This window comes from Pristiophorus japonicus, chromosome 14 (genome assembly GCF_044704955.1).
Source record: "Pristiophorus japonicus isolate sPriJap1 chromosome 14, sPriJap1.hap1, whole genome shotgun sequence".
In the NCBI taxonomy this organism is placed as follows: Eukaryota; Metazoa; Chordata; class Chondrichthyes; family Pristiophoridae; genus Pristiophorus; species Pristiophorus japonicus.
The window spans coordinates 85,991,425-86,005,441 of NC_091990.1; the positions used below are offsets into that span (position 1 = coordinate 85,991,425).

Consider the following 14,017-nt stretch of genomic DNA (forward strand, 5'->3'; position numbering starts at 1 on the left):
GAGAGAGAGAGAGAGAGAGAATCACACACCACACAAACCGAGAGAGAGAGAATTACACACACCACACACACCGAGAGAGTCTCTCACACCACACAAACCGAGAGAGAGAGAGAGAGAATGACACACCACACAAACCGAGAGAGAGAGAGAATCACACACCACACAAACCGAGAGAGAGAATTACACACACCACACACACCGAGAGAGAGAATCTCTCACACCACACAAACCGAGAGAGAGAGAGAGAGAGAATCACACACCACACACACCGACAGAGTGAGAATCACACACCACACTAACCGAGAGAGAGAGAGAATCACACACCACACATACCGAGAGAGAGAGAGAATCACACACACCGAGAGAGAGAGAGACAATCACACACACCACACAGCGAGAGAGAGAGAGAGAGAGAGAGAGAATCATGCACACCACACACACCGAGAGAGAAAGAGAATCACACACACCACACACCGAGAGAGAGAGAGAATCACACACCACACAAACCGAGAGAGAGAATCACACACACCACACACCGAGAGAGAGAGAGAGAATCATGCACACCACACACACCGAGAGAGAGAGAGAATCACACACACCACGCACACCGAGAGAGAGAGAGAGAGAGAGAGAATCATACACACCACACACACCGTGAGAGAGAGAATCACACACACCGAGAGAGAGAGAGAGAGAATCACACACACCACACACACCGAGAGAGAGAATCTCACACCACACACACCGACAGAGTGAGAATCACACACACCACACTAACCGAGAGAGAGAGAGAATCACACACCACACATACCGAGAGAGAGAGAGAATCACACACCACACACACCGAGAGAGAGAGAGACAATCACACACCACACAAACCGAGAGAGAGAATCACACACACCACACACCGAGAGAGAGAGAGAGAATCATGCACACCACACACACCGAGAGAGAGAGAGAATCACACACACCACACACACCGTGAGAGAGAGAATCACACACACCGAGAGCGAGAGAGAGAATCACACACCACACACACCGAGAAAATCACACACAGCACACACCGAGAGAGAGAGAGAATCACACACCACACAAACCGAGAGAGAGAATCACACACACCGAGAGAGAGAGAGACAATCACACACACCACACAGCGAGAGAGAGAGAGAGAGAGAGAATCATGCACACCACACACACCGAGAGAGAAAGAGAATCACACACACCACACACCGAGAGAGAGAGAGAATCACACACCACACAAACCGAGAGAGAGAATCACACACACCACACACCGAGAGAGAGAGAGAATCACACACCACACAAACCGAGAGAGAGAGAATTACACACCACACTAACCGAGAGAGAGAGAGAAAGAGAGAGAATCATACACACCACACACACCGTGAGAGAGAGAATCACACACACCGAGAGAGAGAGAGAGAGAATCACACACACCACACACACCGAGAGAGAGAGAGAATCATACACACCACACACACCGAGAGAGAGAATCTCACACACCACACAAACCGAGAGAGAGAGCGAGAATCACACACCACACAAACCGAGAGAGAGAGAATTACACACCACACTAACCGAGAGAGAGAGAGAATCTCACACACCGAGAGAGAGAGAATCACACACCACCCACAAACCGAGAGAGAGAGAATTACACACCACACTAACCGAGAGAGAGAGAGAATCACACACCACACTAACCAAGAGAGAGAGAATCACACACCACACATACCGAGAGAGAGAGAATCACACACACCACACACCGAGAGAGAGAATCACACACACCGAGAGAGAGAGAATCTCACACACCACACACCGAGAGAGAGAGAGAAAGAGAATCATACACAGCACACACACCGAGAGAGAGAGAGAATCACACACACCGACAGAGAGAGCGAGTCACACACTCCACGCACACCGAGAGAGCGAGAATCTCACACCACGCACACCGAGAGAGAGAGAATCACACACCACACACACCGAGTGAGAGAGAATCACACACCACACACACCGAGAGAGAGAGAGAATCACACACCACATACCGAGAGAGAGAGAGATAGAGAGAATCACACACCACACACACCGAGAGAGAGAGAGAATCTCTCGCACCACACACACCAACAGAGAGAGAACCACACACACCGACAGAGAGAATCACGCACACCACACACACCGAGAGAGAGAGAGAATCTCACACACCACACACACCGACAGCGAGCGAGAGAACCACACACACCGACAGAGAATCACGCACACCACACACTGAAAGAGAGAGAATCACACACCACACACACCGAGAGAGAGAGAATTGCACACCACACACACCGAGAGAATGAATCACACACCACACACACCGAGAGAGAGAGAGAGAATCACACACACCACACACACCGAGAGAGAGAATCTCACACACCACACACTGAAAGAGAGAGAATCACACACCACACACACCGAGAGAGAGAGAATTGCACACCACACACACCGAGAGAATGAATCACACACCACACACACCGAGAGAGAGAATCACACACCACACACACCGAGAGAGAGAGAGAGAATCACACACCACACACACCGAGAGAGAGAGAGAGAGAGAGAGAGAGAGAGAGAATCACACAACACACACACCGAGAGCGAGAGAGAGAATCACACACCACACACACCGAGAAAATCACACACAGCACACACCGAGAGAGAGAGAGAATCACACACCACACAAACCGAGAGAGAGAATCACACACACCACACACACCGAGAGAGAGAGAATCACACAGACCACACACACCGAGAGAGAGAGATAGAGAATCACACACACCACACACACCGAGAGAGAGACAATCACACACACCACACACACCGAGAGAGAGAGAGAGAATTACACACCACACTAACCGAGAGAGAGAGAGAGAGAATCACACACCACACACACCGATAGAGAGAGAATCACACACCACACTAACCGAGAGAGAATCACACACCACACATACCGAGAGAGAGAGAGAATCACACACACCACACACACCGAGAGAGAGAGAGAATTACACAGAACACACACCGAGAGAGAGAGAATCACACACACCACACACCGAGAGAGAGAGAGAGAGAGAGAATCACACACACCACACACACCGAGAGAGAGAGAGAATCACACACACCGAGAGAGAGAGAATCACACACACCACACACACCGAGAGAGAGAGAATCACACACACCACACACACCGAGAGAGAGAATCAGACACACCGAGAGAGAGAGAATCACACACACCAGACACCGAGAGAGAGAGAGAGAATCATACACACCACACACACCGAGAGAGAGAGAATCACACACACCACACACACCGAGAGAGAGAGAGAGAGAGAATCACACACACCACACACACCGAGAGAGAGAGAATCACACACACCACACACACCGAGAGAGAGAGAATCACACACACCACACACACCGAGAGAGAGAGAATCACACACACCACACACACCGAGAGAGAGAGAATCACACACACCACACACACCGAGAGAGAATCACACACACCACACACACCGAGAGAGAGAGAATCACACACACCACACACACCTAGAGAGAGAGAGAGAATCACACCAACCACACACACCGAGAGAGAGAGAATCACACACACCACACACACCGAGAGAGAGAGAGAGAGAGAGAGAATCACACACACCACACACACCGAGAGAGAGAGAGAGAATCACACACACCACACACACACCGAGAGAGAGAGCATCACACACACCACACACACCGAGAGAGAGAGAATCGCACACAACACACACCGAGAGAGAGAGAGAGAACCACACACAGCGAGAGAGAGATTCACACACACCGACAGATTGAGCAAGTCACACACTGCACGCACAGCGAGAGAGAGAGAATCACACACACCACACACACCGAGAGAGAGAGAATCTCACACACCACACACACCGAGAGAGAGAGAGAATCACACACCACACACACCGAGAGAGAGAGAATCACACACCACATACACCGAGAGAGAGAGAATCACACACACCACACACACCAAGAGAGAGAGAGAATCACACACACCGACAGAGAGAGCAAGTCACACACTGCACGCACAGCGAGAGAGAGAGAATCACACACCACACACACCGAGAGAGAGAGAATCTCACACACCACACACACCAAGAGAGAGAGAGAATCACACACACCGACAGAGAGAGCGAGTCACACACTCCACGCACACCGAGAGAGAGAGAATCACACACCACACACACCGAGAGAGAGAGTGAATCACACAACACACACACCGAGAGAGAGAGTGAATCACACAACACACACCGAGAGAGAGAGAGAGAGACTCACACACATCACACACCGAGAGAGAGAGAGAATCACACACACCACACACACCGAGAGAGAATCACACACCACACACACCGAGAGAGAGAGAGAGAATCACACACCACACACCGAGAGAGAGAGAGAATCACACACCACACAAACCGAGAGAGAGAGAATCACACACACCACACACACCGAGAGAGAGAGAGAATCACACACACCACACACACACCGAGAGAGAGAGAGAGAATCACACACACCACACACACCGAGAGAGAATCACACACCACACACACCGAGAGAGAATCACACACCACACACCGAGAGAGAGAGAGAATCACACACACCGACAGAGTGAGAATCACACACACCACACCGAGAGAGAAAGAGAGAGAGAGAGAATCATACACACCACACACACCGAGAGAGAGAGAATCACACACACCACACGCACCGAGAGAGAGAGAATCTCACACACCACACACACCACACACACCGAGAGAGAGAGAATCACACACCACACAAACCGAGAGAGAGAGAATTACACACAACACTAACCGAGAGAGAGAGAGAGAGAATCACATACCACACTAACCGAGCGAGAGAGAATCACACACCACACACACCGAGAGAGAGAGAATCACACACCACATACACCGAGAGAGAGAGAATCACACACCACACACACCGAGAGAGAGAGAGAATCACACACCACACACACCGAGAGAGAGAGAGAATCACACACCACACACATCGAGAGAGAGAATCACACACCACACACACCAAGAGAGAGAGAGAGAGAATCACACACCACACACCGAGAGAGAGAGAGAGAATCTCTCACACACCGAGAGAGAGAGAGAGAGAGAGAATCACACACCACACACATCGAGAGAGAGAGAGAGAGAGAGAGAGAGAATCACACACCACACACCACACACACCGAGAGAGGGAGAGAATCTCACACACCACACCCACCGAGAGAGAGAGAAAGAGAATCACACACCTAGAGAGAGAGAGAATCACGCACACCACATCCACCGAGAGAGAGAGAAAGAGAATCACACACCGAGAGAGAGAGAGAATCACACACCACACACACCGAGAGAGAGAGAGAGAATCACACACCACACACACCGAGAGAGAGAGAATCACACGCACCACACACAGCGAGAGAGAGAGAGAGACTCTCACACATCACACACCGAGAGAGAGAGAGAATCACACACACCACACACACCGAGAGAGAATCACACACCACACACACCGAGAGAGAGAATCACACACCACACACCGAGAGAGAGAGAGAATCACACACCACACAAACCGAGAGAGAGAGAATCACACACACCACACACACCGAGAGAGAGAGAGAATCACACACACCACACACACCGAGAGAGAGAGAGAATCACACACACCACACACACCGAGAGAGAGAGAGAGAATCACACACACCACACACACCGAGAGAGAATCACACACCACACACACCGAGAGAGAGAGAGAATCACACACACCGACAGAGTGAGAATCACACACACCACACGCACCGAGAGAGAGAGAATCACACACACCACACACACCACACACACCGAGAGAGAATCACACACCACACAAACCGAGAGAGAGAGAATTACACACCACACACCGAGAGAGAGAGAGAATCACACACACCGACAGAGTGAGAATCACACACACCACACGCACCGAGAGAGAGAGAATCACACACACCACACACACCACACACACCGAGAGAGAATCACACACCACACAAACCGAGAGAGAGAGAATTACACACAACACTAACCGAGAGAGAGAGAGAGAGAATCACATACCACACTAACCGAGCGAGAGAGAATCACACACCACACACACCGAGAGAGAGAGAATCACACACCACACACACCGAGAGAGAGAGAGAGAGAGAATCACACACCACACACACCGAGAGAGAGAGAGAATCACACACCACACACACCGAGAGAGAGAGAGAATCACACACCATACACACCGAGAGAGAGAGAGAGAATCTCACACCACACACACCGAGAGAGAGAGAGAGAGAGAGAATCACACACCACACACACCGAGAGAGAGAGAGAATCACACACCACACACATCGAGAGAGAGAATCTCTCACACACCGAGAGAGAGAGAATCACACACCACACACATCGAGAGAGAGAATCTCTCACACACCGAGAGAGAGAGAATCACACACCACACACATCGAGAGAGAGAGAGAGAGAGAGAGAATCACACACCACACACACCGAGAGAGGGAGAGAATCTCACACACCACAACCACCGAGAGAGAGAGAAAGAGAATCACACACCTAGAGAGAAAGAGAATCACGCACACCACATCCACCGAGAGAGAGAGAAAGAGAATCACACACCGAGAGAGAGAGAGAATCACACACACCACACACACCGAGAGAGAGAGAGAGAATCACACACCACACACACCGAGAGAGAGAGAGAATCACACACCACACACACCGAGAGAGAGAATTACACACCACACACACCGAGAGAGAGAGAGCGAGAGAGAATCACACAACACACACACCGAGAGAGAGAGAGAGAGAATCACACACCACACAAACCGAGAGAGAGAGAATTACACACACCACACACACCGAGAGAGAGAGAGAGAGAGAATCACACACCACACAAACCGAGAGAGAGAGAATTACACACACCACACACACCGAGAGAGTCTCTCACACCACACAAACCGAGAGAGAGAGAGAGAGAATGACACACCACACAAACCGAGAGAGAGAGAGAATCACACACCACACAAACCGAGAGAGAGAATTACACACACCACACACACCGAGAGAGAGAATCTCTCACACCACACAAACCGAGAGAGAGAGAGAGAGAGAATCACACACCACACACACCGACAGAGTGAGAATCACACACCACACTAACCGAGAGAGAGAGAGAATCACACACCACACATACCGAGAGAGAGAGAGAATCACACACCACACAAACCGAGAGAGAGAATCACACACACCGAGAGAGAGAGAGACAATCACACACACCACACAGCGAGAGAGAGAGAGAGAGAGAGAATCATGCACACCACACACACCGAGAGAGAAAGAGAATCACACACACCACACACCGAGAGAGAGAGAGACAATCACACACACCACACAGCGAGAGAGAGAGAGAGAGAGAGAATCATGCACACCACACACACCGAGAGAGAAAGAGAATCACACACACCACACACCGAGAGAGAGAGAGAGAATCATGCACACCACACACACCGAGAGAGAGAGAGAATCACACACACCACGCACACCGAGAGAGAGAGAGAAAGAGAGAGAATCATACACACCACACACACCGAGAGAGAGAGAGAGAGAATCACACACACCACACACACCGAGAGAGAGAGAGAATCATACACACCACACACACCGAGAGAGAGAATCTCACACACCACACAAACCGAGAGAGAGAGAGAGAATCACACACCACACAAACCGAGAGAGAGAGAATTACACACCACACTAACCGAGAGAGAGAGAGAATCACACACCACACATACCGAGAGAGAGAGAAAATTACACACCACACTAACCGAGAGAGAGAGAGAATCTCACACTCCACACACCGAGAGAGAGAGAGAATCACACACACCGAGAGAGAGAGAATCACACACCACACTAACCGAGAGAGAGAGAGAATCACACACCACACTAACCAAGAGAGAGAGAATCACACACCACACAAACCGAGAGAGAGAATCACACACACCGAGAGAGAGAGAGAATCTCACACACCACACACCGAGAGAGAGAGAGAAAGAGAATCATACACAGCACACACACCGAGAGAGAATCACACACACCGACAGAGAGAGCGAGTCACACACTCCACGCACACCGAGAGAGCGAGAATCTCACACCACGCACACCGAGAGAGAGAGAATCACACACCACACACACCGAGTGAGAGAGAATCACACACCACACACACCGAGAGAGAGAGAGAATCACACACCACATACCGAGAGAGAGAGAGAGAGAGAATCACGCACACCACACACACCGAGAGAGAGAGAGAATCTCACACACCACACACACCGACAGCGAGCGAGAGAACCACACACACCGACAGAGAATCACGCACACCACACACTGAAAGAGAGAGAATCACACACCACACACACCGAGAGAGAGAGAATTGCACACCACACACACCGAGAGAATGAATCACACACCACACACACCGAGAGAGAGAGAGAGAGAATCACACACACCACACACACCGAGAGAGAGAATCTCACACACCACACACTGAAAGAGAGAGAATCACACACCACACACACCGAGAGAGAGAGAATTGCACACCACACACACCGAGAGAATGAATCACACACCACACACACCGAGAGAGAGAATCACACACCACACACACCGAGAGAGAGAGAGAGAATCACACACCACACACACCGAGAGAGAGAGAGAGAGAGAGAGAGAGAGAGAATCACACAACACACACACCGAGAGCGAGAGAGAGAATCACACACCACACACACCGAGAAAATCACACACAGCACACACCGAGAGAGAGAGAGAATCACACACACCACACACACCGAGAGAGAGAGATAGAGAATCACACACACCACACACACCGAGAGAGAGACAATCACACACACCACACACACCGAGAGAGAGAGAGAGAATTACACACCACACTAACCGAGAGAGAGAGAGAGAGAATCACACACCACACACACCGATAGAGAGAGAATCACACACCACACTAACCGAGAGAGAATCACACACCACACATACCGAGAGAGAGAGAGAATCACACACACCACACACACCGAGAGAGAGAGAGAATTACACAGAACACACACCGAGAGAGAGAGAATCACACACACCACACACCGAGAGAGAGAGAGAGAGAGAGAGAGAGAATCACACACACCACACACACCGAGAGAGAGAGAGAATCACACACACCGAGAGAGAGAGAATCACACACACCACACACACCGAGAGAGAGAGAATCACACACACCACACACACCGAGAGAGAGAGAATCACACACACCACACACACCGAGAGAGAGAATCAGACACACCGAGAGAGAGAGAATCACACACACCAGACACCGAGAGAGAGAGAGAGAGAGAGAGAATCATACACACCACACACACCGAGAGAGAGAGAATCACACACACCACACACACCACACACACCGAGAGAGAGAGAGAGAGAGAATCACACACACCACACACACCGAGAGAGAGAGAATCACACACACCACACACACCGAGAGAGAGAGAATCACACACACCACACACACCGAGAGAGAGAGAATCACACACACCACACACACCGAGAGAGAATCACACACACCACACACACCGAGAGAGAGAGAATCACACACACCACACACACCTAGAGAGAGAGAATCACACAAACCACACACACCGAGAGAGAGAGAATCACACACACCACACACACCGAGAGAGAGAGAGAGAGAGAGAATCACACACACCACACACACCGAGAGAGAGAGAGAGAACCACACACAGCGAGAGAGAGAATCACACACACCGACAGATTGAGCAAGTCACACACTGCACGCACAGCGAGAGAGAGAGAATCACACACACCACACACACCGAGAGAGAGAGAATCTCACACACCACACACACCGAGAGAGAGAGAGAATCATACACACCACACACACCGAGAGAGAGAATCTCACACACCACACAAACCGAGAGAGAGAGAGAGAATCACACACCACACAAACCGAGAGAGAGAGAATTACACACCACACTAACCGAGAGAGAGAGAGAATCACACACCACACATACCGAGAGAGAGAGAAAATTACACACCACACTAACCGAGAGAGAGAGAGAATCTCACACTCCACACACCGAGAGAGAGAGAGAATCACACACACCGAGAGAGAGAGAATCACACACCACACTAACCGAGAGAGAGAGAGAATCACACACCACACTAACCAAGAGAGAGAGAATCACACACCACACAAACCGAGAGAGAGAATCACACACACCGAGAGAGAGAGAGAATCTCACACACCACACACCGAGAGAGAGAGAGAAAGAGAATCATACACAGCACACACACCGAGAGAGAATCACACACACCGACAGAGAGAGCGAGTCACACACTCCACGCACACCGAGAGAGCGAGAATCTCACACCACGCACACCGAGAGAGAGAGAATCACACACCACACACACCGAGTGAGAGAGAATCACACACCACACACACCGAGAGAGAGAGAGAATCACACACCACATACCGAGAGAGAGAGAGAGAGAGAATCACGCACACCACACACACCGAGAGAGAGAGAGAATCTCACACACCACACACACCGACAGCGAGCGAGAGAACCACACACACCGACAGAGAATCACGCACACCACACACTGAAAGAGAGAGAATCACACACCACACACACCGAGAGAGAGAGAATTGCACACCACACACACCGAGAGAATGAATCACACACCACACACACCGAGAGAGAGAGAGAGAGAATCACACACACCACACACACCGAGAGAGAGAATCTCACACACCACACACTGAAAGAGAGAGAATCACACACCACACACACCGAGAGAGAGAGAATTGCACACCACACACACCGAGAGAATGAATCACACACCACACACACCGAGAGAGAGAATCACACACCACACACACCGAGAGAGAGAGAGAGAATCACACACCACACACACCGAGAGAGAGAGAGAGAGAGAGAGAGAGAGAGAATCACACAACACACACACCGAGAGCGAGAGAGAGAATCACACACCACACACACCGAGAAAATCACACACAGCACACACCGAGAGAGAGAGAGAATCACACACACCACACACACCGAGAGAGAGAGATAGAGAATCACACACACCACACACACCGAGAGAGAGACAATCACACACACCACACACACCGAGAGAGAGAGAGAGAATTACACACCACACTAACCGAGAGAGAGAGAGAGAGAATCACACACCACACACACCGATAGAGAGAGAATCACACACCACACTAACCGAGAGAGAATCACACACCACACATACCGAGAGAGAGAGAGAATCACACACACCACACACACCGAGAGAGAGAGAGAATTACACAGAACACACACCGAGAGAGAGAGAATCACACACACCACACACCGAGAGAGAGAGAGAGAGAGAGAGAGAGAATCACACACACCACACACACCGAGAGAGAGAGAGAATCACACACACCGAGAGAGAGAGAATCACACACACCACACACACCGAGAGAGAGAGAATCACACACACCACACACACCGAGAGAGAGAGAATCACACACACCACACACACCGAGAGAGAGAATCAGACACACCGAGAGAGAGAGAATCACACACACCAGACACCGAGAGAGAGAGAGAGAGAGAGAGAATCATACACACCACACACACCGAGAGAGAGAGAATCACACACACCACACACACCACACACACCGAGAGAGAGAGAGAGAGAGAATCACACACACCACACACACCGAGAGAGAGAGAATCACACACACCACACACACCGAGAGAGAGAGAATCACACACACCACACACACCGAGAGAGAGAGAATCACACACACCACACACACCGAGAGAGAATCACACACACCACACACACCGAGAGAGAGAGAATCACACACACCACACACACCTAGAGAGAGAGAATCACACAAACCACACACACCGAGAGAGAGAGAATCACACACACCACACACACCGAGAGAGAGAGAGAGAGAGAGAATCACACACACCACACACACCGAGAGAGAGAGAGAGAATCACACACACCACACACACACCGAGAGAGAGAGCATCACACACACCACACACACCGAGAGAGAGAGAATCGCACACAACACACACCGAGAGAGAGAGAGAGAACCACACACAGCGAGAGAGAGAATCACACACACCGACAGATTGAGCAAGTCACACACTGCACGCACAGCGAGAGAGAGAGAATCACACACACCACACACACCGAGAGAGAGAGAATCTCACACACCACACACACCGAGAGAGAGAGAGAATCACACACCACACACACCGAGAGAGAGAGAATCACACACCACATACACCGAGAGAGAGAGAATCACACACACCACACACACCAAGAGAGAGAGAGAATCACACACACCGACAGAGAGAGCAAGTCACACACTGCACGCACAGCGAGAGAGAGAGAATCACACACTACACACACCGAGAGAGAGAGAATCTCACACACCACACACACCAAGAGAGAGAGAGAATCACACACACCGACAGAGAGAGCGAGTCACACACTCCACGCACACCGAGAGAGAGAGAATCACACACCACACACACCGAGAGAGAGAGTGAATCACACAACACACACACCGAGAGAGAGAGTGAATCACACAACACACACCGAGAGAGAGAGAGAGAGAGACTCACACACATCACACACCGAGAGAGAGAGAGAATCACACACACCACACACACCGAGAGAGAATCACACACCACACACACCGAGAGAGAGAGAGAGAATCACACACCACACACCGAGAGAGAGAGAGAGAATCACACACCACACACCGAGAGAGAGAGAGAATCACACACCACACAAACCGAGAGAGAGAGAATCACACACACCACACACACCAAGAGAGAGAGAGAATCACACACACCACACACACCGAGAGAGAGAGAGAATCACACACACCACACACACCGAGAGAGAGAGAGAGAATCACACACACCACACACACCGAGAGAGAATCACACACCACACACACCGAGAGAGAGAGAGAGAATCACACACCACACACCGAGAGAGAGAGAGAATCACACACCACACACACCGAGAGAGAGAGAGAATCACACACACCACACACACCGAGAGAGAAAGAGAGAGAGAGAGAATCATACACACCACACACACCGAGAGAGAGAGAATCACACACACCACACGCACCGAGAGAGAGAGAATCACACACACCACACACACCACACACACCGAGAGAGAGAGAATCACACACCACACAAACCGAGAGAGAGAGAATTACACACAACACTAACCGAGAGAGAGAGAGAGAGAATCACATACCACACTAACCGAGCGAGAGAGAATCACACACCACACACACCGAGAGAGAGAATCACACACCACACACACCGAGAGAGAGAGAGAATCACACACCACACACACCGAGAGAGAGAGAGAATCACACACCACACACACCGAGAGAGAGAGAGAATCACACACCACATACACCGAGAGAGAGAGAATCTCACACCACACACACCGAGAGAGAGAGAGAGAGAGAATCACACACCACACACATCGAGAGAGAGAGAGAGAGAGAGAGAGAATCACACACCACACACATCGAGAGAGGGAGAGAATCTCACACACCACACCCACCGAGAGAGAGAGAAAGAGAATCACACACCTAGAGAGAGAGAGAATCATGCACACCACATCCACCGAGAGAGAGAGAAAGAGAATCACACACCGAGAGAGAGAGAGAATCACACACCACACACACCGAGAGAGAGAGAGAGAATCACACACCACACACACCGAGAGAGAGAGAATCACACACACCACACACA

General features: G+C 50.4%; 1 protein-coding gene across 2 annotated transcripts in view; it reads left to right on the forward strand.

Annotated features, from left to right (window-relative positions):
• pdhx (pyruvate dehydrogenase complex component X) overlaps window positions 1-14,017 on the forward strand; it is a 513,740-nt gene that overhangs the window by 418,789 nt on the left and 80,934 nt on the right. The window lies entirely within an intron of this gene.